The sequence below is a fragment of the Phyllobates terribilis genome, unplaced genomic scaffold, assembly GCF_046119375.1.
Source record: "Phyllobates terribilis strain yellow unplaced genomic scaffold, ASM4611937v1 Scaffold_636__1_contigs__length_917067, whole genome shotgun sequence".
Taxonomy (NCBI): domain Eukaryota; kingdom Metazoa; phylum Chordata; class Amphibia; order Anura; family Dendrobatidae; genus Phyllobates; species Phyllobates terribilis.
In genome coordinates, this window is record NW_027363396.1 from 769,003 (window position 1) to 789,920 (window position 20,918).

A 20,918-nucleotide genomic window follows, 5' to 3' on the forward strand; every position below is an offset into this window, starting at 1 on the left:
CTGGCCTTAGGATGGGGAATTTTTCAATTCCCGGTCGAAGGTCCGGGCAGTATTATACTGTGAAACCTTCACTATTTATTTAATTTCTTTGTCACTGTGTGTCCACTTATTCACGTGTGTCACCTCCTACTAGGATTTTGTCGGGATGCGGTTCCCTTACGGGTTCCTCTCTTGGCAGGTCTAGGGGGGGAGTGTGTGGCCATCAGGTTCCGCTCCCCCCTGAACCCCCCTGGCTCTCCTCTTTCGGGAGGAGAGCGTTGTTGGCTCCCCTCTTCCGGGAGGGGAGCACAGTCTTTGGCTCCCAGTGCCTTGCTCGGGTGAGAACTCGGGCAGGTGCTGGGGGTAAGATTGGGTCGCCTCTGGCTTCGGCTGGAGGTGGCTTTTTGTCCCTGTTCCTCGCTGTGGCCTTTTGGCTCGGAGGGACGGGGAATGGTTTGGGGGACCCTTCTCCTTTTGGAGAGGGTTTCAAGAAGACCAGCATCCTAGTGCACTTTTTTTGTGGCACTTGTCACTTTTTTAAGCGCACTCGGGTTTTGTACACGAATTCGGGCTTTCGATAAAAAAAAAAAAATCTGTTCTTATCAGTTTAATATCTGATACGTCCCCTATCTGGGGACCATATATTAAATGGATTTTTAGAACAGGGAGATGGAAAAAGAGCTTGCTCTGTCCACTCCACGCATTGACCTGGTATTGCAGTATCTCCAGGACCGGTGCACCCCTTCTTTAATGCAGTTTCTAAAATCAGAAAGAATTGAATTCAATGTTTTTGGTTCATTTTGCTTGTTTGTCGGATTTTGGGATGGACTCTTTGGCTTTGCTTTTCTTCTCCTCATTGGATTTTTCATGTTCAAAGTTGCAGAAGCCAGATTACAAGCTCATTTTGGTTCAACTTCAGCAACTGTGCATTGCATTGCCATGTAATGTGATGCAATGCTATCTTTCTAGCTCTCCCTTTTTACTTCCTTTTGGATAAACAGACATATTAGGCAAGCATTTTGGAGCTTTCACCTAAATAACTACAGGTGGTGAGATAAGCTGCACAATATAATTGACCTTTCAGTATATTGTTGCACACACACCATCTATTTAGCAAATGCCCTTGTTATCAACAGCAGCCTTTTAAACTCACCTGAGCTAACAGGTATGTGCGCTGGTTACTCTGCTGCGCTTAAAATTTCTTTTTTGGTTTGCTACAATGCCTTTTCTGAAACGTTGTCTCCTTCTGCTGGAACACTGACTTCTTTCATTTAATGCCTGCAGACTATAAAAGAGAACCCAACCCAAAAAGTTTGGTTGATTAGTCTGTGGCATTCTGTTAAACTGTTGCTTATGGCGGTCTCTGTGAGCTTCTCAGCGACATTCAGCCAGCCAGGTATCCTGCCTGCAGTAGATGGAATGTGGCAATGGAACGCTGGCTGCGCGTGTCATAATAGGCTCTGAGCCTTTATATACCTGTGCACAGCAGCAGCCACCTTCAGTCTGCTGCTGGACAGCCAGCAGCAGCAGCAGCAGGAGAGGTATGTAATCAGGAGCCCTCCTGCTAAGGGTAGACAGCTGCTCGTTCCACCCCACCCCCCGCCTTAATTGGTTCTCCTCCCTTCCAATGGTGTTGAGGCGGGTGGGAACAGCAGGGGGTGAAGGTGCTGTGTTTAAAGAGGTGGAGTTATGCAGATCTAAAACGCGTGGATTGCAGCAGCAGCAAGCCGAAAAGTGCAGGCATGTAAGGGATCTAGAGGTTGACAACATGTCTTCTTAACGGGAGTCCAGGAGCTCATCTCCACAAATGGACTTTTCAGGATCCTTGGGTGGCTCCGTAGTTTGAAACCAATTCTGGTTATCGCTTCTCGGCCTTTTGGCTAAGATCAAGTGTAGTATCTTTTGAAAAGGCGGTTTTGGATATTGGCCGCCCTAGTAGATTGATACATTATGCACACTGGGGTTTAGGCGCTTGTTAGTACGCCAGGTGGCTAATATAGTCATCTGGTGGAAAGCATGGCCCCCCAGGATCGACGCCATTGGGCCGGGGAAGATCGAAAGCCCGAAGTGTGAAGTGCCCCAGGAGTGGTGACCCTGGGGTGCCTTAACTCACTGGGATTGGGAACCCCACTTGAGTTTATGGCACATTTGCACAAGCACTTCAAATTTTCTTTCTTCGCACACACCCTTATTCCGGGCCTTCTGGCCTTAGGATGGGGAATTTTTCAATTCCCGGTCGAAGGTCCGGGCAGTATTATACTGTGAAACCTTCACTATTTATTTAATTTCTTTGTCACTGTGTGTCCACTTATTCACGTGTGTCACGTCCTACTAGGATTTTGTCGGGATGCGGTTCCCTTACGGGTTCCTCTCTTGGCAGGTCTAGGGGGGGAGTGTGTGGCCATCAGGTTCCGCTCCCCCCTGAACCCCCCTGGCTCTCCTCTTTCGGGAGGAGAGCGTTGTTGGCTCCCCTCTTCCGGGAGGGGAGCACAGTCTTTGGCTCCCAGTGCCTTGCTCGGGTGAGAACTCGGGCAGGTGCTGGGGGTAAGATTGGGTCGCCTCTGGCTTCGGCTGGAGGTGGCTTTTTGTCCCTGTTCCTCGCTGTGGCCTTTTGGCTCGGAGGGACGGGGAATGGTTTGGGGGACCCTTCTCCTTTTGGAGAGGGTTTCAAGAAGACCAGCATCCTAGTGCACTTTTTTTGTGGCACTTGTCACTTTTTTAAGCGCACTCGGGTTTTGTACACGAATTCGGGCTTTCGATAAAAAAAAAAAAATCTGTTCTTATCAGTTTAATATCTGATACGTCCCCTATCTGGGGACCATATATTAAATGGATTTTTAGAACAGGGAGATGGAAAAAGAGCTTGCTCTGTCCACTCCACGCATTGACCTGGTATTGCAGTATCTCCAGGACCGGTGCACCCCTTCTTTAATGCAGTTTCTAAAATCAGAAAGAATTGAATTCAATGTTTTTGGTTCATTTTGCTTGTTTGTCGGATTTTGGGATGGACTCTTTGGCTTTGCTTTTCTTCTCCTCATTGGATTTTTCATGTTCAAAGTTGCAGAAGCCAGATTACAAGCTCATTTTGGTTCAACTTCAGCAACTGTGCATTGCATTGCCATGTAATGTGATGCAATGCTATCTTTCTAGCTCTCCCTTTTTACTTCCTTTTGGATAAACAGACATATTAGGCAAGCATTTTGGAGCTTTCACCTAAATAACTACAGGTGGTGAGATAAGCTGCACAATATAATTGACCCTTCAGTATATTGTTGCACACACACCATCTATTTAGCAAATGCCCTTGTTATCAACAGCAGCCTTTTAAACTCACCTGAGCTAACAGGTATGTGCGCTGGTTACTCTGCTGCGCTTAAAATTTCTTTTTTGGTTTGCTACAATGCCTTTTCTGAAACGTTGTCTCCTTCTGCTGGAACACTGACTTCTTTCATTTAATGCCTGCAGACTATAAAAGAGAACCCAACCCAAAAAGTTTGGTTGATTAGTCTGTGGCATTCTGTTAAACTGTTGCTTATGGCGGTCTCTGTGAGCTTCTCAGCGACATTCAGCCAGCCAGGTATCCTGCCTGCAGTAGATGGAATGTGGCAATGGAACGCTGGCTGCGCGTGTCATAATAGGCTCTGAGCCTTTATATACCTGTGCACAGCAGCAGCCACCTTCAGTCTGCTGCTGGACAGCCAGCAGCAGCAGCAGGAGAGGTATGTAATCAGGAGCCCTCCTGCTAAGGGTAGACAGCTGCTCGTTCCACCCCACCCCCCGCCTTAATTGGTTCTCCTCCCTTCCAACGGTGTTGAGGCGGGTGGGAACAGCAGGGGGTGAAGGTGCTGTGTTTAAAGAGGTGGAGTTATGCAGATCTAAAACGCGTGGATTGCAGCAGCAGCAAGCCGAAAAGTGCAGGCATGTAAGGGATCTAGAGGTTGACAACATGTCTTCTTAACGGGAGTCCAGGAGCTCATCTCCACAAATGGACTTTTCAGGATCCTTGGGTGGCTCCGTAGTTTGAAACCAATTCTGGTTATCGCTTCTCGGCCTTTTGGCTAAGATCAAGTGTAGTATCTTTTGAAAAGGCGGTTTTGGATATTGGCCGCCCTAGTAGATTGATACATTATGCACACTGGGGTTTAGGCGCTTGTTAGTACGCCAGGTGGCTAATATAGTCATCTGGTGGAAAGCATGGCCCCCCAGGATCGACGCCATTGGGCCGGGGAAGATCGAAAGCCCGAAGTGTGAAGTGCCCCAGGAGTGGTGACCCTGGGGTGCCTTAACTCACTGGGATTGGGAACCCCACTTGAGTTTATGGCACATTTGCACAAGCACTTCAAATTTTCTTTCTTCGCACACACCCTTATTCCGGGCCTTCTGGCCTTAGGATGGGGAATTTTTCAATTCCCGGTCGAAGGTCCGGGCAGTATTATACTGTGAAACCTTCACTATTTATTTAATTTCTTTGTCACTGTGTGTCCACTTATTCACGTGTGTCACGTCCTACTAGGATTTTGTCGGGATGCGGTTCCCTTACGGGTTCCTCTCTTGGCAGGTCTAGGGGGGGAGTGTGTGGCCATCAGGTTCCGCTCCCCCCTGAACCCCCCTGGCTCTCCTCTTTCGGGAGGAGAGCGTTGTTGGCTCCCCTCTTCCGGGAGGGGAGCACAGTCTTTGGCTCCCAGTGCCTTGCTCGGGTGAGAACTCGGGCAGGTGCTGGGGGTAAGATTGGGTCGCCTCTGGCTTCGGCTGGAGGTGGCTTTTTGTCCCTGTTCCTCGCTGTGGCCTTTTGGCTCGGAGGGACGGGGAATGGTTTGGGGGACCCTTCTCCTTTTGGAGAGGGTTTCAAGAAGACCAGCATCCTAGTGCACTTTTTTTGTGGCACTTGTCACTTTTTTAAGCGCACTCGGGTTTTGTACACGAATTCGGGCTTTCGATAAAAAAAAAAAAATCTGTTCTTATCAGTTTAATATCTGATACGTCCCCTATCTGGGGACCATATATTAAATGGATTTTTAGAACAGGGAGATGGAAAAAGAGCTTGCTCTGTCCACTCCACGCATTGACCTGGTATTGCAGTATCTCCAGGACCGGTGCACCCCTTCTTTAATGCAGTTTCTAAAATCAGAAAGAATTGAATTCAATGTTTTTGGTTCATTTTGCTTGTTTGTCGGATTTTGGGATGGACTCTTTGGCTTTGCTTTTCTTCTCCTCATTGGATTTTTCATGTTCAAAGTTGCAGAAGCCAGATTACAAGCTCATTTTGGTTCAACTTCAGCAACTGTGCATTGCATTGCCATGTAATGTGATGCAATGCTATCTTTCTAGCTCTCCCTTTTTACTTCCTTTTGGATAAACAGACATATTAGGCAAGCATTTTGGAGCTTTCACCTAAATAACTACAGGTGGTGAGATAAGCTGCACAATATAATTGACCTTTCAGTATATTGTTGCACACACACCATCTATTTAGCAAATGCCCTTGTTATCAACAGCAGCCTTTTAAACTCACCTGAGCTAACAGGTATGTGCGCTGGTTACTCTGCTGCGCTTAAAATTTCTTTTTTGGTTTGCTACAATGCCTTTTCTGAAACGTTGTCTCCTTCTGCTGGAACACTGACTTCTTTCATTTAATGCCTGCAGACTATAAAAGAGAACCCAACCCAAAAAGTTTGGTTGATTAGTCTGTGGCATTCTGTTAAACTGTTGCTTATGGCGGTCTCTGTGAGCTTCTCAGCGACATTCAGCCAGCCAGGTATCCTGCCTGCAGTAGATGGAATGTGGCAATGGAACGCTGGCTGCGCGTGTCATAATAGGCTCTGAGCCTTTATATACCTGTGCACAGCAGCAGCCACCTTCAGTCTGCTGCTGGACAGCCAGCAGCAGCAGCAGCAGGAGAGGTATGTAATCAGGAGCCCTCCTGCTAAGGGTAGACAGCTGCTCGTTCCACCCCACCCCCCGCCTTAATTGGTTCTCCTCCCTTCCAACGGTGTTGAGGCGGGTGGGAACAGCAGGGGGTGAAGGTGCTGTGTTTAAAGAGGTGGAGTTATGCAGATCTAAAACGCGTGGATTGCAGCAGCAGCAAGCCGAAAAGTGCAGGCATGTAAGGGATCTAGAGGTTGACAACATGTCTTCTTAACGGGAGTCCAGGAGCTCATCTCCACAAATGGACTTTTCAGGATCCTTGGGTGGCTCCGTAGTTTGAAACCAATTCTGGTTATCGCTTCTCGGCCTTTTGGCTAAGATCAAGTGTAGTATCTGTTCTTTTAAGAACACAAGAGCTACGATCTACACTTGACGAGAGCGATCGAACTCGGAAGGAGAAGAGCTTCGGAGCCCAGCTGACATCGGAGAACGAAGGCGGATATCGGTGGGAGGAAGAAGCTCTAAAGAATCCAGAAGAAGACGAAGACTCGGAGAAGAATCGGGCTGTCCTGTGGAATCTTCGAGGAAGAAAATCATCGAGACAAAGACCTTTCGGGGAATTTGTCCAGAACACGACGGGAGAAGAATCTGCATAGCTCCACCCATTCCGGGAAGAGTTCCAGATCCAGCTCCAAGAAGTAACTGCAGGAGGAAAGCCATGGCAAGCGCTGCGAGGAAGGCCGAAAAGAAGAGCCTGGAGCTGGGGACAGCCAGGAGGGCCCAGCCAGGAGCCGATTCTGACCCCAAGGACTCTGCCTCCACGACTGGCCAGCAGAAGGGACCCCAGAATCCCCGCCACGAAGCTCCAGCCCTGGAGCCATGGATGCGGCAGACGGTGGCCCTGAAGCTGAAGGAAGTGGATGGGAGGGTGCCGGACATGTCCTCGGACGTGTTCTGCCAGAAGATGCTGCTGGATCGAGGCTTCTCCAGGTCGGACACCCTCAGCATCCAGACCTTCTTGACGGGGATCTTCTTCGTCACCTTCGCCACTGTGAACACCTGCAGGAGGTTCTGGGAAATGGTAAGCGCAAAAGGACCGGATAATTCTTTCTCTGCCTTTACAGGTAGCTGCCCTATCCAGAGGGATGAAAGGAGGATCACGGTCTCCATGCGCAACCCGCACACCCCAGGCCAAGACATCTGTACCTTCCTGAGACGCTTCTGTTTGGTTGTGAAGGAACCCTCTCACATCCTGAATGGACTCGGCTTCTGGACAGGTAAGTGGTCGGTGACCGTTAGACTTCACAGGGACCTGGCGTACTCAGACGGACTTCGGCACCTGCCCCCGACATTCTCCCTGGGCAACTCCTACGGCCTCATCTATTACCCGGACATGCCGCGGAACTGCAGGAGATGCGGCAAGAACGGCCACGAGATGAAGGACTGCAAGGAGCATGCCTGCAGGATTTGTCGAGTGACGGGACACAGCTCGAAGGACTGCCCGAAGAAGACGTCCTGCAACCTGTGTGGGCTGGCGGCTCATCTGTACAAGGATTGCCCCAGGCGTGAGAGATCCTGGGCATCGGTGGTTGCGACGACCCCAGCTACGGAGGACAAGGCCCCGACGACCAGGCCTGTGAAGGTCAAGGACGCGACGACCAAGGCCCCAGCGGCCAAGGCCGAGACGACCAAGGCCAAAGCGGTCAAGGAGTCGGTGGCCAAAGCCCCAGCGACGGTCCCAGCAGCTCCGAAGCAGAAGAAAAAGTCAAAGGAGGGTAAGAGTTCTGTCACCCCTCTCTCGATCCCTCCCCCTGCCACCCCCGTCCAACCCCCCCCACCCCGGCCACCCCTGCTGAGGATTCCACTTCCTCTTCCTCCTTCCCCTACTCCTCAGCAGGTGTCCTTTCCCCTGCCCCGGCAGCCACTCTCCCTCCCCAGACCATGGTAGCGGTGGAATTAACCTTTCCTCCACCCGCCGCTATCTATTCCGAGGAGGATTTTCCCCTTCTTGTCTCACCAGTTCCAACCCGGGGAAAGAGGAAGGTGGAGGACAGCCCTGCTACTGAATCCTCCAAAAAGAAGATTCTGGATTTCGTAGGCGAAAAGGAGGATACCCTCCCTGAGCCAGAAGAGATGGAGCACATGGTTGAGACCCTGGTGGCCGAGCCAGAAGAGGAGGAACTGGTGGTCGCCGAGATCGAGGCCGCACTGCTTGACCAGATGGAGGAAGAGGGCCTGCTGGTGATCCCGTCACCAGCAGTCAACACCGACGAGGGACCACCCGACCGGAGTGGTAACTAAGGTGTATTGCCTGCGCTAACTTTTTCTTTTTTCCCTACATGATGGCTAATATTAACTTATTTTCCATTAATGTCAGGAGCATCAAGGACAAGTTCAGACGTCAAACTATTTATGCCTTCCTTACTTCCCAGTTGTGTGATGTTTATATGTTGCAGGAATGTTCCCTTCCCTCCTCTAGGTCCTTCAAACATCTGGCCAGGGAGTGGTCCCACGGTCCATCCTACTGGTCCGGTGGGGGTGACTGCAAGTCTGCGGGGGTCGCAATTCTGATCAGGGGGGGCGCATTCACGCTTGAGTCCGTCCAGGAGCTCATCTGCGGCAGGGCTCTTGTTGTAGATGGCAACTGGGCGGGAGAACCTGTCAGGTTCATCAACGTGTATGCGTCCCCACTGAAGAATGAGCGTTTGGAGCTTTTCCAGACCCTGCGGCTTCAGCTTGCCACCACCAGGACCTTAGTGATGGCCGGGGATTTCAACTGCCCCATCGAGGAGGACGGTCGTAGTTCTGGCACATCTGCCAAGTTGGACATCACGTCCAAGCTGCTCATCGAGATGGTAACCGAGGCCTCTCTTCAGGACGTGGTGGGCTCCATGGGGAGAGGCTCCACGAACTATTCGTGGAGCCGACCCGATGGCTCACTCCGCTCCAGGATTGACTTTGTGTTCACCTCTCGGGCAGTCAGGCAGAGTAGGCACTCGATGGTCTCCTGCTTCTTCTCCGACCACAGAGCCATTCACTTACAAGGTGTCCTCGGCGACGGTTTTCCGTCCGGCCCCGGCTCCTGGAAGCTGAATTGTGCTCTGCTGGCTCAGGATGAAGTCGTGGAGGAGCTGAGAGCAGCCTACGCAATGTGGCAGTCCTACAAGGGTAGCTTCCAAACAGTCTCTGATTGGTGGGAATATGTTAAACTTGAGTTTCGCTGTTTCTTTCAGGCCAAGGGTCGACAACAGGCGTGTGAGAAGAGGAGGGACTTCAGAGGGCTGCAGCGCGAGCTGCGGTCGCTGCAGGACCTTCTTCACTGCGGCTGGGACGTGAGGGAGGAGCTGGAGGAGACCAAGAAGAGCCTGAAAAGGCACTTTGAGGAGGAGTCCAAGCGAATCATCTTCCGTTCCAAAGTGGAGAATCTGGAGAAGGGTGAGAAATGTAACTCATTCTTTTTCAGGAAACTTCATGCCGGTCACACGCCCCTGAACGAGCTGCGAGACGAGAGCGTAAACATGCGACGTGGGAAGGAGGACGTGATGAGGGTCGTCAGCGACTTCTACAGCGAACTCTACTCCCACAAGACTACCGACCCCGACGCTGCTGATAAGTTCCTGTCAGGTATCACTAACCATCTTGATCCTGCAGGCACGGCAGCCTTGGACAAACCTCTGATGGTGGGCGAATTGCTCTCTGCCGCTAAATCCTTTAGGACCGGCAGGACCCCGGGCAGTGATGGTCTTCCAGCGGAGCTCTATGTAGCGCTGGGAGACCTCATCTGTCCGGACCTGTTGGACCTGTACGAGGAGATGGTGGTGGAGGGTAGAATGCCTCCATCTTTGAGGGAAGGAATGGTCACGATCCTGTACAAGCGGAAGGGAGAGAGGTGCGACCTGAGGAATTGGCGTCCCATCACTCTGCTCAACGTGGACTACAAGATCCTGGCCAAGACGATGGCGACACGACTTAAGACGGTCATCGGACGGATCATCCACCCGGACCAGACCTGCGGCATCCCTGGACGTCGCATCGCAGACAGCCTCGCTCTCGTGCGGGACACGGTCAAGTACATCAAGGTCCGCCGCGCACACGCGGCCCTGGTCTCCTTGGATCAGGAGAAGGCCTTCGACCGGGTTTCCCACGAGTTCATGGGCCGAGCTCTGCACCAGTTAGGTTTGGGTAACATGTTTTGTTCGTATGTCCGTCTGATGTATTTTGATATCCACAGCTCGGTGTTGGTGAACGGCTGGAAGACTGACCCCTTCCCTGTCCTCTCTGGGGTCAGACAAGGCTGCCCTCTATCACCTCTTCTTTTTGTTTGTGTTATAGAACTCTTCGCAGAGGCTATCCGGCAGAATGGAGAGATCAGAGGGATCACCGCACCGGGTCCGGGACGACACGAGGTCAAGTGCTCGCTCTACATGGACGACGTCACCGTCTTCTGCGCTGATCGTGGTTCAGTCGACGCCCTCGTCCAGACGTGTGAGAGGTTCGACCGGGCTTCAGGGGCCAAAGTCAACTGCAGGAAGTCGGAAGCCATGCTCTTCGGGGATTGGCAGCCGGCCTCCTCCGCCCCCTTCCCCTTCAACATTCAACCGGATTTCCTCAAGGTGCTGGGAGTCTGGTTCGGGAAGGAAGGAGCGGCCCTCAAGTCCTGGCAAGAACGCTTGGCCAAGGTGAAGCAACGGATCGGACTCTGGAGCCTCAGACACCTCACTTGTGAGGGTAAGGCACTCATCCTGCGTAATGAGGTCCTGCCCGTCTTGCAGTACACGGCGCAGGCCTGGCCCCCACACGTCACTGTGTGCAGGGCCATTACCAGGACAGTGTTTCACTTTGTCTGGGGATCCAAGATGGACAGAGTCAGGCGGGCCGTCATGTACAAGGAGCCTCGCAAGGGTGGGAAGGGCGTTCCAGATATCCCCACCCTCCTGCGATCCTCTTTTGTGTGTGATTGTGTCCGCCGGACTTTGCAAGTCAAGAATGGCTCCGCGGGCAGGTCCATGTCTCGCTTCTTCCTGCTTCCTCTTTGGAGGCGACTCGGCTGGGACAAGTGGGACAGCTCCTTCCCCTACAACTGGACGACGCCATGGTTCTACGGAGACGTCGTTCGATTTGTGGGGGAGCATCAACTGGAGGGACTCAAGCCCGACTTGTGGAAGCCCAAAACTATCCACAAGCTAATCAGAGCCAAGGATGACGTGGAGAACATCACAGGACTTCACCAGGACACGCTGGAGACTGTGTGGACAAATGTGTCGTCTGACAGGCTGACCAACGGGCACAAGGACTTGTCGTGGATGGCGATTCAGGGCGGACTGCCCGTCCGGTCATTCATGCATGCCCGGAACCTGTGCAAGACCCGGTACTGCCCAAGGTGCCCCTTCGTGGAGGAAACATCTTTGCACACTTTTTGGGACTGCGGATTTGCACAGCGCCTATTGACTGCACTTGAGGACGACCTGAGGAACTCTGTCCCCAGGGCGAGCCTATCGCACCATTCTGTGCTTTACGGACTCTTCCCTGGGGTTCATACCGTCGGAGCCATCCAGGAGGCTTGGCGCCTTATGAACTGCTTCAAGGATGCCGTTTGGGTCGCCAGGAACCGGCTCATCTTGAGGAGGGAGAGGATGTCCATCCAGGACTGCCGCAGGCTGATCCACAGCCTGCTCAGAGACTATTCCATCATGGACGGTCCGGAGGACGAGGACGAGGACTAAACCCCTCCTCCCCCTCTCCCCTTATGTGTCTTGTCTTTCAATAAAGCTTCGGGCCTGTGATTTTCCCCTCCCCATCCCCTTTTTCCCAATCCCCATCCCTTATCACGGTTCGTCGTACTGTATTGATTGACATGCTTTTTCTTTCAGATTGAGTGTTTTGTGTAGCATAGGGGTGTGATGTGTCTAGTTAGTGCGTCGTATCCTCATGCTATGTAAATATGATGTAGAATTCTGTGTGTACTGGGCTGCGGCACTGTACACTGTCTGTTAACTTATTTTTTGTGCTAATAAAAGATATATTCAATCAAAAAATCTGTTCTTATCAGTTTAATATCTGATACGTCCCCTATCTGGGGACCATATATTAAATGGATTTTTAGAACAGGGAGATGGAAAAAGAGCTTGCTCTGTCCACTCCACGCATTGACCTGGTATTGCAGTATCTCCAGGACCGGTGCACCCCTTCTTTAATGCAGTTTCTAAAATCAGAAAGAATTGAATTCAATGTTTTTTGTTCATTTTGCTTGTTTGTCGGATTTTGGGATGGACTCTTTGGCTTTGCTTTTCTTCTCCTCATTGGATTTTTCATGTTCAAAGTTGCAGAAGCCAGATTACAAGCTCATTTTGGTTCAACTTCAGCAACTGTGCATTGCATTGCCATGTAATGTGATGCAATGCTATCTTTCTAGCTCTCCCTTTTTACTTCCTTTTGGATAAACAGACATATTAGGCAAGCATTTTGGAGCTTTCACCTAAATAACTACAGGTGGTGAGATAAGCTGCACAATATAATTGACCTTTCAGTATATTGTTGCACACACACCATCTATTTAGCAAATGCCCTTGTTATCAACAGCAGCCTTTTAAACTCACCTGAGCTAACAGGTATGTGCGCTGGTTACTCTGCTGCGCTTAAAATTTCTTTTTTGGTTTGCTACAATGCCTTTTCTGAAACGTTGTCTCCTTCTGCTGGAACACTGACTTCTTTCATTTAATGCCTGCAGACTATAAAAGAGAACCCAACCCAAAAAGTTTGGTTGATTAGTCTGTGGCATTCTGTTAAACTGTTGCTTATGGCGGTCTCTGTGAGCTTCTCAGCGACATTCAGCCAGCCAGGTATCCTGCCTGCAGTAGATGGAATGTGGCAATGGAACGCTGGCTGCGCGTGTCATAATAGGCTCTGAGCCTTTATATACCTGTGCACAGCAGCAGCCACCTTCAGTCTGCTGCTGGACAGCCAGCAGCAGCAGCAGCAGGAGAGGTATGTAATCAGGAGCCCTCCTGCTAAGGGTAGACAGCTGCTCGTTCCACCCCACCCCCCGCCTTAATTGGTTCTCCTCCCTTCCAACGGTGTTGAGGCGGGTGGGAACAGCAGGGGGTGAAGGTGCTGTGTTTAAAGAGGTGGAGTTATGCAGATCTAAAACGCGTGGATTGCAGCAGCAGCAAGCCGAAAAGTGCAGGCATGTAAGGGATCTAGAGGTTGACAACATGTCTTCTTAACGGGAGTCCAGGAGCTCATCTCCACAAATGGACTTTTCAGGATCCTTGGGTGGCTCCGTAGTTTGAAACCAATTCTGGTTATCGCTTCTCGGCCTTTTGGCTAAGATCAAGTGTAGTATCTGTTCTTATCAGTTTAATATCTGATACGTCCCCTATCTGGGGACCATATATTAAATGGATTTTTAGAACAGGGAGATGGAAAAAGAGCTTGCTCTGTCCACTCCACGCATTGACCTGGTATTGCAGTATCTCCAGGACCGGTGCACCCCTTCTTTAATGCAGTTTCTAAAATCAGAAAGAATTGAATTCAATGTTTTTTGTTCATTTTGCTTGTTTGTCGGATTTTGGGATGGACTCTTTGGCTTTGCTTTTCTTCTCCTCATTGGATTTTTCATGTTCAAAGTTGCAGAAGCCAGATTACAAGCTCATTTTGGTTCAACTTCAGCAACTGTGCATTGCATTGCCATGTAATGTGATGCAATGCTATCTTTCTAGCTCTCCCTTTTTACTTCCTTTTGGATAAACAGACATATTAGGCAAGCATTTTGGAGCTTTCACCTGAATAACTACAGGTGGTGAGATAAGCTGCACAATATAATTGACCTTTCAGTATATTGTTGCACACACACCATCTATTTAGCAAATGCCCTTGTTATCAACAGCAGCCTTTTAAACTCACCTGAGCTAACAGGTATGTGCGCTGGTTACTCTGCTGCGCTTAAAATTTCTTTTTTGGTTTGCTACAATGCCTTTTCTGAAACGTTGTCTCCTTCTGCTGGAACACTGACTTCTTTCATTTAATGCCTGCAGACTATAAAAGAGAACCCAACCCAAAAAGTTTGGTTGATTAGTCTGTGGCATTCTGTTAAACTGTTGCTTATGGCGGTCTCTGTGAGCTTCTCAGCGACATTCAGCCAGCCAGGTATCCTGCCTGCAGTAGATGGAATGTGGCAATGGAACGCTGGCTGCGCGTGTCATAATAGGCTCTGAGCCTTTATATACCTGTGCACAGCAGCAGCCACCTTCAGTCTGCTGCTGGACAGCCAGCAGCAGCAGCAGCAGGAGAGGTATGTAATCAGGAGCCCTCCTGCTAAGGGTAGACAGCTGCTCGTTCCACCCCACCCCCCGCCTTAATTGGTTCTCCTCCCTTCCAACGGTGTTGAGGCGGGTGGGAACAGCAGGGGGTGAAGGTGCTGTGTTTAAAGAGGTGGAGTTATGCAGATCTAAAACGCGTGGATTGCAGCAGCAGCAAGCCGAAAAGTGCAGGCATGTAAGGGATCTAGAGGTTGACAACATGTCTTCTTAACGGGAGTCCAGGAGCTCATCTCCACAAATGGACTTTTCAGGATCCTTGGGTGGCTCCGTAGTTTGAAACCAATTCTGGTTATCGCTTCTCGGCCTTTTGGCTAAGATCAAGTGTAGTATCTGTTCTTATCAGTTTAATATCTGATACGTCCCCTATCTGGGGACCATATATTAAATGGATTTTTAGAACAGGGAGATGGAAAAAGAGCTTGCTCTGTCCACTCCACGCATTGACCTGGTATTGCAGTATCTCCAGGATCGGTGCACCCCTTCTTTAATGCAGTTTCTAAAATCAGAAAGAATTGAATTCAATGTTTTTTGTTCATTTTGCTTGTTTGTCGGATTTTGGGATGGACTCTTTGGCTTTGCTTTTCTTCTCCTCATTGGATTTTTCATGTTCAAAGTTGCAGAAGCCAGATTACAAGCTCATTTTGGTTCAACTTCAGCAACTGTGCATTGCATTGCCATGTAATGTGATGCAATGCTATCTTTCTAGCTCTCCCTTTTTACTTCCTTTTGGATAAACAGACATATTAGGCAAGCATTTTGGAGCTTTCACCTAAATAACTACAGGTGGTGAGATAAGCTGCACAATATAATTGACCTTTCAGTATATTGTTGCACACACACCATCTATTTAGCAAATGCCCTTGTTATCAACAGCAGCCTTTTAAACTCACCTGAGCTAACAGGTATGTGCGCTGGTTACTCTGCTGCGCTTAAAATTTCTTTTTTGGTTTGCTACAATGCCTTTTCTGAAACGTTGTCTCCTTCTGCTGGAACACTGACTTCTTTCATTTAATGCCTGCAGACTATAAAAGAGAACCCAACCCAAAAAGTTTGGTTGATTAGTCTGTGGCATTCTGTTAAACTGTTGCTTATGGCGGTCTCTGTGAGCTACTCAGCGACATTCAGCCAGCCAGGTATCCTGCCTGCAGTAGATGGAATGTGGCAATGGAACGCTGGCTGCGCGTGTCATAATAGGCTCTGAGCCTTTATATACCTGTGCACAGCAGCAGCCACCTTCAGTCTGCTGCTGGACAGCCAGCAGCAGCAGCAGCAGGAGAGGTATGTAATCAGGAACCCTCCTGCTAAGGGTAGACAGCTGCTCGTTCCACCCCACCCCCCGCCTTAATTGGTTCTCCTCCCTTCCAACGGTGTTGAGGCGGGTGGGAACAGCAGGGGGTGAAGGTGCTGTGTTTAAAGAGGTGGAGTTATGCAGATCTAATACGCGTGGATTGCAGCAGCAGCAAGCCGAAAAGTGCAGGCATGTAAGGGATCTAGAGGTTGACAACATGTCTTCTTAACGGGAGTCCAGGAGCTCATCTCCACAAATGGACTTTTCAGGATCCTTGGGTGGCTCCGTAGTTTGAAACCAATTCTGGTTATCGCTTCTCGGCCTTTTGGCTAAGATCAAGTGCTTTATTGCAGGAGATTGTGGTTGAAGGGCACTCGGGTACCCCTCTCCTTGGCCTGGCAGGATCGTCCACTTTGGTGGACTTAGCCTGCTTGCTGCTATTAGGGAGAGGGCTTAGTCCCAGGGTAACGAGTTGCGATCCCCCAGCTTCCAGGTGTTTTTCGCTGCAAGAACACTGGGAGCGCAGATTGCAAGCGGCTGCAATTTGCAACCTTGTTGCGTTTTTCCATGGAGGTTGACCCTAACCTCGTGCCTCTTTATGCGAGGCTAAAAAACTCTATCCGAGTTCACTTCACGGCGGGTGGCTCGGATATGAGGAAATTAGGGTATGTAGTCCAGGACGTGCTCAGGAACCTGCTTGGCGTACAAAGGAATGAAATTCTCTCCATCCAGGATTATCCCAGAAGAGGTGACTATGACATCACATTCACCGGAGAAGGTATTTTTAGAGATGTACTAGAAAAGTTAAAAAAAGTTGAAAATAGTCCTGTTTTGAAAGGGATTCAAATTGTTGAGCACGTCCTGGATGAGGTAAGACTGGTTATTGTAAAAATATTTTCGCCCTTTGTTTCTGCTCCAGAAGTAATGTCATTTCTAGCAATTTATTTTAAAAGTGTTAAATGTATTGGGAAGATATTAAACGAATATAACATATGGACATCTAAGTGGAAATTCCTTGTGAAGTGTACAAGAGATCCAAATACACCAGGTGGTATACGGCTCCCCCCTGCCCGTTTCAAAATTGGGCAAACAAATGGGGATTTCTTCTTTTCTGGGATGCCAGTATATTGCAGAAATTGTGGGCGCTATGGTCATTCAAAAGAAAACTGTCATGTATCATGTAGAAATTGTGCTAGTGAAGAACATGAGACAAAAGAATGCCCTAAGGAAAAGAAATGCAGTTTTTGCCAGACTCCAGGTCACTTTTATTTTTCTTGCCCTCACAGATTTCGGGAAGATGAGCAAAAGGGGAAGTCCAAGACGTCCGACCAAGGACCAAAAGATCAGACCACCCCTCAGGAGGAGGAACAACAACCTGGAGCCTCTGGAGACAATAAGGGCGTACCAAATAGTGAAGTGTCTCCAGAGTCTATGACAGGTAAAATACCAAATCCCAAAACCTGGCTGCAGGACCTGCGGGAGTCCAAAAGGAGGGCTGAGAAGGAGCAGAAGGGCACTACTGGTAAGGTCAAAAGGGACCGGCAAAAGGCCGACACAGAAGCCCATGCCCAGTCTGGGTCTCCTAGTGCTGAGGGCGCTGAGTGGATAAAGGTGGGTCCTAAGAAAAAGAAAAAGGGTGGTTCGGAGGAGGCAGCAGGCGGTGAACAGATGGACACTTCTCCAGAAGGGGACGTGGACGCTGGACCCTCAGGGGTTTCGGTCTCCGCTGCTACAGGTGGGGACCGGGATCTTGCTGCCTCTGAAGAGTCAGAGGCTCTGCCTTGTGCGCAACCTCCTCCTATAGGACGACCTTCTACAGGTCAAACAGGGGCGGCGGAACCCCTCGGGGACCCACCTGATGAGGAACTGCATGGCCAGCCAATGGAGACCCAGCGGGTTCTGCCAGCCAGCCCTCCGAGCTATGCCAGTGTAGCGTCGGGTTTATATAAATGTGGTAATCTTTCCTCCTCCACGGAGACTCTCGTGACGATACTATCAGATGAGGAGGGAGGCGCAAGCCCAGTGGTCTGATCAGGTTCATCGGACAGGTAAATCCGTTGCTCTTAGTTACCTAAGTAAAATTTCTACATTTTCTAATGATGGCTGAACTGAAAGGTATTTCCCTCAACGTGAGAGGCATAAAATCTAACACGAGAAGAACTGCTCTTTTTAATTTTTTTACGTGTTTTACTGCATCTGTATTTTTTCTGCAAGAATGTAATATCCCACATGAAATGTCATATCAAAAATATAAAGATGAGTGGAAGTGTGGGCCATCTGTCTGGTCCGGATCGAATGCTGCAGGATTAGCGGGTGTAGCCATACTTTTTAAAGGGAACGTTTTAATTGATTTTATTCAGGAAATTTTACCAGGTCGTATTTTATTAGTGAAAGCTTTTATTGATGGTATTAGATGGCAGTTTTTAAATTTTTATGGATCCCCAGAGAAAAATGAAAGAGCCGAAATGCTTGATCTTTTACCATTATTTATTAATAACTCTGAACCTTTTATCTTAGCAGGGGATTTTAATTGTGTTTTAAAAGGTGAAAACCGGCGCTCCAGCTCTGTAAGCAGGAACTACGATAAAACCTCAGGTATGCTACATGATATAGTCAAAGATGCTAAATTGATAGACATATATAAAGAGTGTCATAGTGACAGCCCAGAGGATGCCGGTTTCACTTGGAGCAATGCTAATTGTAGCTCTAGGATTGATTTTATTTTTGGTTCAGATAAAACAATACCTGCCAAATGTGAAGTTTTAACTAATATATTTTCAGACCATAAACTTTTATCCTTTACCATAAAAGTAAATGACAACAAAAAATGTGGTAAGAAGAGCTGGAAAATGAACGTATCCCTTTTAACCGACCCGCAGATTTTATCAGATTTTATTGAGTTTTATAGGAAATGTAGAAAAGGGAAAAAAACAAATGAGACTATGAGTGTATGGTGGGATAGAATGAAAGTAAAAATAAAAGACTTTTTTATTAAAAAGAGTATATGTAGAGCCAAAGAAAAATATGAAGAATATAGAATTTTAAATACCCGCCTACAAACATTATTTAAGCTCAGAGACAATGGGATAGATGTACAACTTGATATTTCAAACTTAAAAGAAGAGATTTCAAAATGGCTAGAACAAAAAGGAAAAGAGATAATTTTTCGTTCTAGAGTACAACATATAGAAGAAAATGAAAAGTGTTCCAGATATTTTTTTAGGAAAAAGAAAAAAGAAAAAGTGATAATTGACCATATAGATGGTGAGAATAATATAAAAAATATGCTGGGTAAAGTTGAGGTTTTTTTTTCTAATCTTTTTAATGGAAAAAATATAGATAATAAATTAATGGATGATTCGCTGCAAGGACTAACAGCTGTTTTAGATCCCGCATCCCAAGAGTTTTTATCCCAAGTTTTAACGGAACAAGAAGTGTTAAAAACTATTAAAAGTTTTAAAACTGGAAAGGTCCCTGGTCCTGATGGCATCCCAATAGAATTTTATGTATGTTTTTATGATATTTTAAAAGATGATTTGTTTTATTTGTTTACTGAGGTTTTTAATAATAAGGTTTTATTAAATTCCTGGAAGAAAGGTGAAGTCTCCCTCCTATACAAAAAAGGCGATAAATCAAAATTAGAAAACTGGAGACCAATAACACTTTTAAATTGTGACTATAAAATAATGGCTAAAATTTGTGCAAATCGTCTAAAAGAAGTCATCAGCAAAGTTATTCATTCTAATCAAGTGTGTGGGGTGCCGGGGCGCAGTATATGGGACAATCTGAATTTAGTGAAAGACTGTATTGAGGATGTGAAAGACAGAAAGGGGAAAATGGCGATTTTATCTATTGATTTTGAAAAAGCATTTGACCGTGTCTCACACTTTTATCTTTTTAAAGTTTTAGAGAAAATGGGCATACCAGAAGGGTTTTTACTATCGCTTAAAGCATTTTACAAGGATTGTACAAGTAAGATTTTAGTGAATGGTTTTAAGACACAAGAGGTATTTTTACGGTCAGGGGTGAAACAGGGATGCCCTCTGTCCCCCCTACTGTTTATCTGTGCACTGGAACCAATGTTATGTGCAATACGCCAAAATAAACAGATATGCGGTGTCCCTCTGCCTGGAAGCGGTGGTTTGGAGGCCAAGGTTGTAGGCTACATGGATGACGTGGCGGTCTTGTGTACAGATGCACCATCACTTACGGCCACTCTCCATCAAGTGCAATCCTTTTGTCTAGCTTCTGGTTTTAAAATCAATTTTAATAAGTGTAACATTTTAAGTGTTGGGGGGATGATTTTACGTGATGTACCAATTAATGTCTCCGAATCCATTTCCATTTTAGGTATATCATTCACTGAAAATAATGATGGTTATAATAGTTGGGAAACAGTTACACAGAAAGTAAATACGAAAATATGTATGTGGAACATGAGGAGACTTACAATGGAGGGTAAAGTATTGGTTTTAAAGATGGTGATTTTACCTCTTTTATTGTATCTTAGCATGGTTTTCCCCCCGCCTGTTAATGTTTTAAAAAAGATAACCAAAACCTGTTTTACCTTCTTTTGGAACTCAAAAATGGAAAAGCTGAAAAGAGAAATCGTGATGAAATCAAAAGTAAAAGGTGGTAAAGATTTTCCAGATTTTAATAGGTTTCTTTTAATCCATCTGTTCGTTTACTGTTTTAATGCCCTTTTTAAGAATCACTATTGGTCCTTTTTTATGCGTTTTAATACAGGATTTTTTATGAGAAAGTTTGGATGGTATGAAGTTAATATATCTGTGCCCCATGCTTTTAATTTGTCGACGCATTATGAGATTTTAAGGAAAATAGTGTCCGATTTTAATTTAGGGACTAAGAAAATAGAGGAATTAAGAAATAGTAAGAAACTAATTAAAGAAATACGTAAAAGTGAGGAAATATGTAATGTTGACAGATATGATGATGACAAATCTATGTCTATCTGGAAAATGATTAACGTTTTTTATCTTTTTAATGAACAGAGAGATCTGGCTTGGAGTTGCATGCACCGCTGTCTTCCTTGCCGGGCATTCCAATACAGAAGAGGATTTGTGAGGTCTGCCATCTGCCCAAGAGCCGGATGCCAAGACGAGGAAACGGTGGAACATCTATTATGGACATGTAATTTTGCAAAGGATTTCTGGAGAAGACTGCTCCCCCTACTGGAAAGGGTGGCAGACCTCAAGGACTTTACATATAAAGCTGTGCTATACGGACTTATGGAATGCCCCACAATGGACCATTACACAATGGCTTGGAAGACAGTGAACTGCGCCAAGTCATCTCTCTGGAAAGCGCGCAACATTGCTATTTTTAAACAAGATGTTTTATCAGTGAATGATGTTTTAAGTTTATGTTTATGTGAAATGTATACTTATTATTTAATTGACAAAAAGAAGAATGTACATATTTCCAAAAAATGGCTTGTTGACCAATGG

The 20,918-nt window shown here is 47.4% G+C and overlaps 6 non-coding genes and 3 pseudogenes across 6 annotated transcripts; all 9 read left to right on the forward strand.

The window, feature by feature from the left end:
- The first annotated feature begins 539 nt into the window (after nucleotides 1–539).
- On the forward strand, nucleotides 540–724 carry LOC141234539 (U2 spliceosomal RNA). Its single transcript, XR_012300513.1, has one exon. It is a non-coding gene; the product is annotated as a U2 spliceosomal RNA (small nuclear RNA).
- A 1,115-nt stretch (nucleotides 725–1,839) lies between these two features.
- LOC141234637 (U2 spliceosomal RNA) lies at nucleotides 1,840–1,931 on the forward strand (annotated as a pseudogene).
- A 789-nt stretch (nucleotides 1,932–2,720) lies between these two features.
- LOC141234540 (U2 spliceosomal RNA) lies at nucleotides 2,721–2,905 on the forward strand. The gene has a single exon (XR_012300514.1). It is a non-coding gene; the product is annotated as a U2 spliceosomal RNA (small nuclear RNA).
- A 1,112-nt stretch (nucleotides 2,906–4,017) lies between these two features.
- On the forward strand, nucleotides 4,018–4,109 carry LOC141234638 (U2 spliceosomal RNA; annotated as a pseudogene).
- A 789-nt stretch (nucleotides 4,110–4,898) lies between these two features.
- On the forward strand, nucleotides 4,899–5,083 carry LOC141234542 (U2 spliceosomal RNA). The gene has a single exon (XR_012300515.1). It is a non-coding gene; the product is annotated as a U2 spliceosomal RNA (small nuclear RNA).
- A 1,115-nt stretch (nucleotides 5,084–6,198) lies between these two features.
- On the forward strand, nucleotides 6,199–6,276 carry LOC141234624 (U2 spliceosomal RNA; annotated as a pseudogene).
- A 5,563-nt stretch (nucleotides 6,277–11,839) lies between these two features.
- LOC141234514 (U2 spliceosomal RNA) lies at nucleotides 11,840–12,032 on the forward strand. The gene has a single exon (XR_012300491.1). It is a non-coding gene; the product is annotated as a U2 spliceosomal RNA (small nuclear RNA).
- Nucleotides 12,033–13,147: 1,115 nt separating this feature from the next.
- Nucleotides 13,148–13,338, forward strand: LOC141234384 (U2 spliceosomal RNA). The gene has a single exon (XR_012300364.1). It is a non-coding gene; the product is annotated as a U2 spliceosomal RNA (small nuclear RNA).
- A 1,115-nt stretch (nucleotides 13,339–14,453) lies between these two features.
- Nucleotides 14,454–14,644, forward strand: LOC141234379 (U2 spliceosomal RNA). Its single transcript, XR_012300360.1, has one exon. It is a non-coding gene; the product is annotated as a U2 spliceosomal RNA (small nuclear RNA).
- The last annotated feature ends 6,274 nt before the right edge of the window (nucleotides 14,645–20,918 follow it).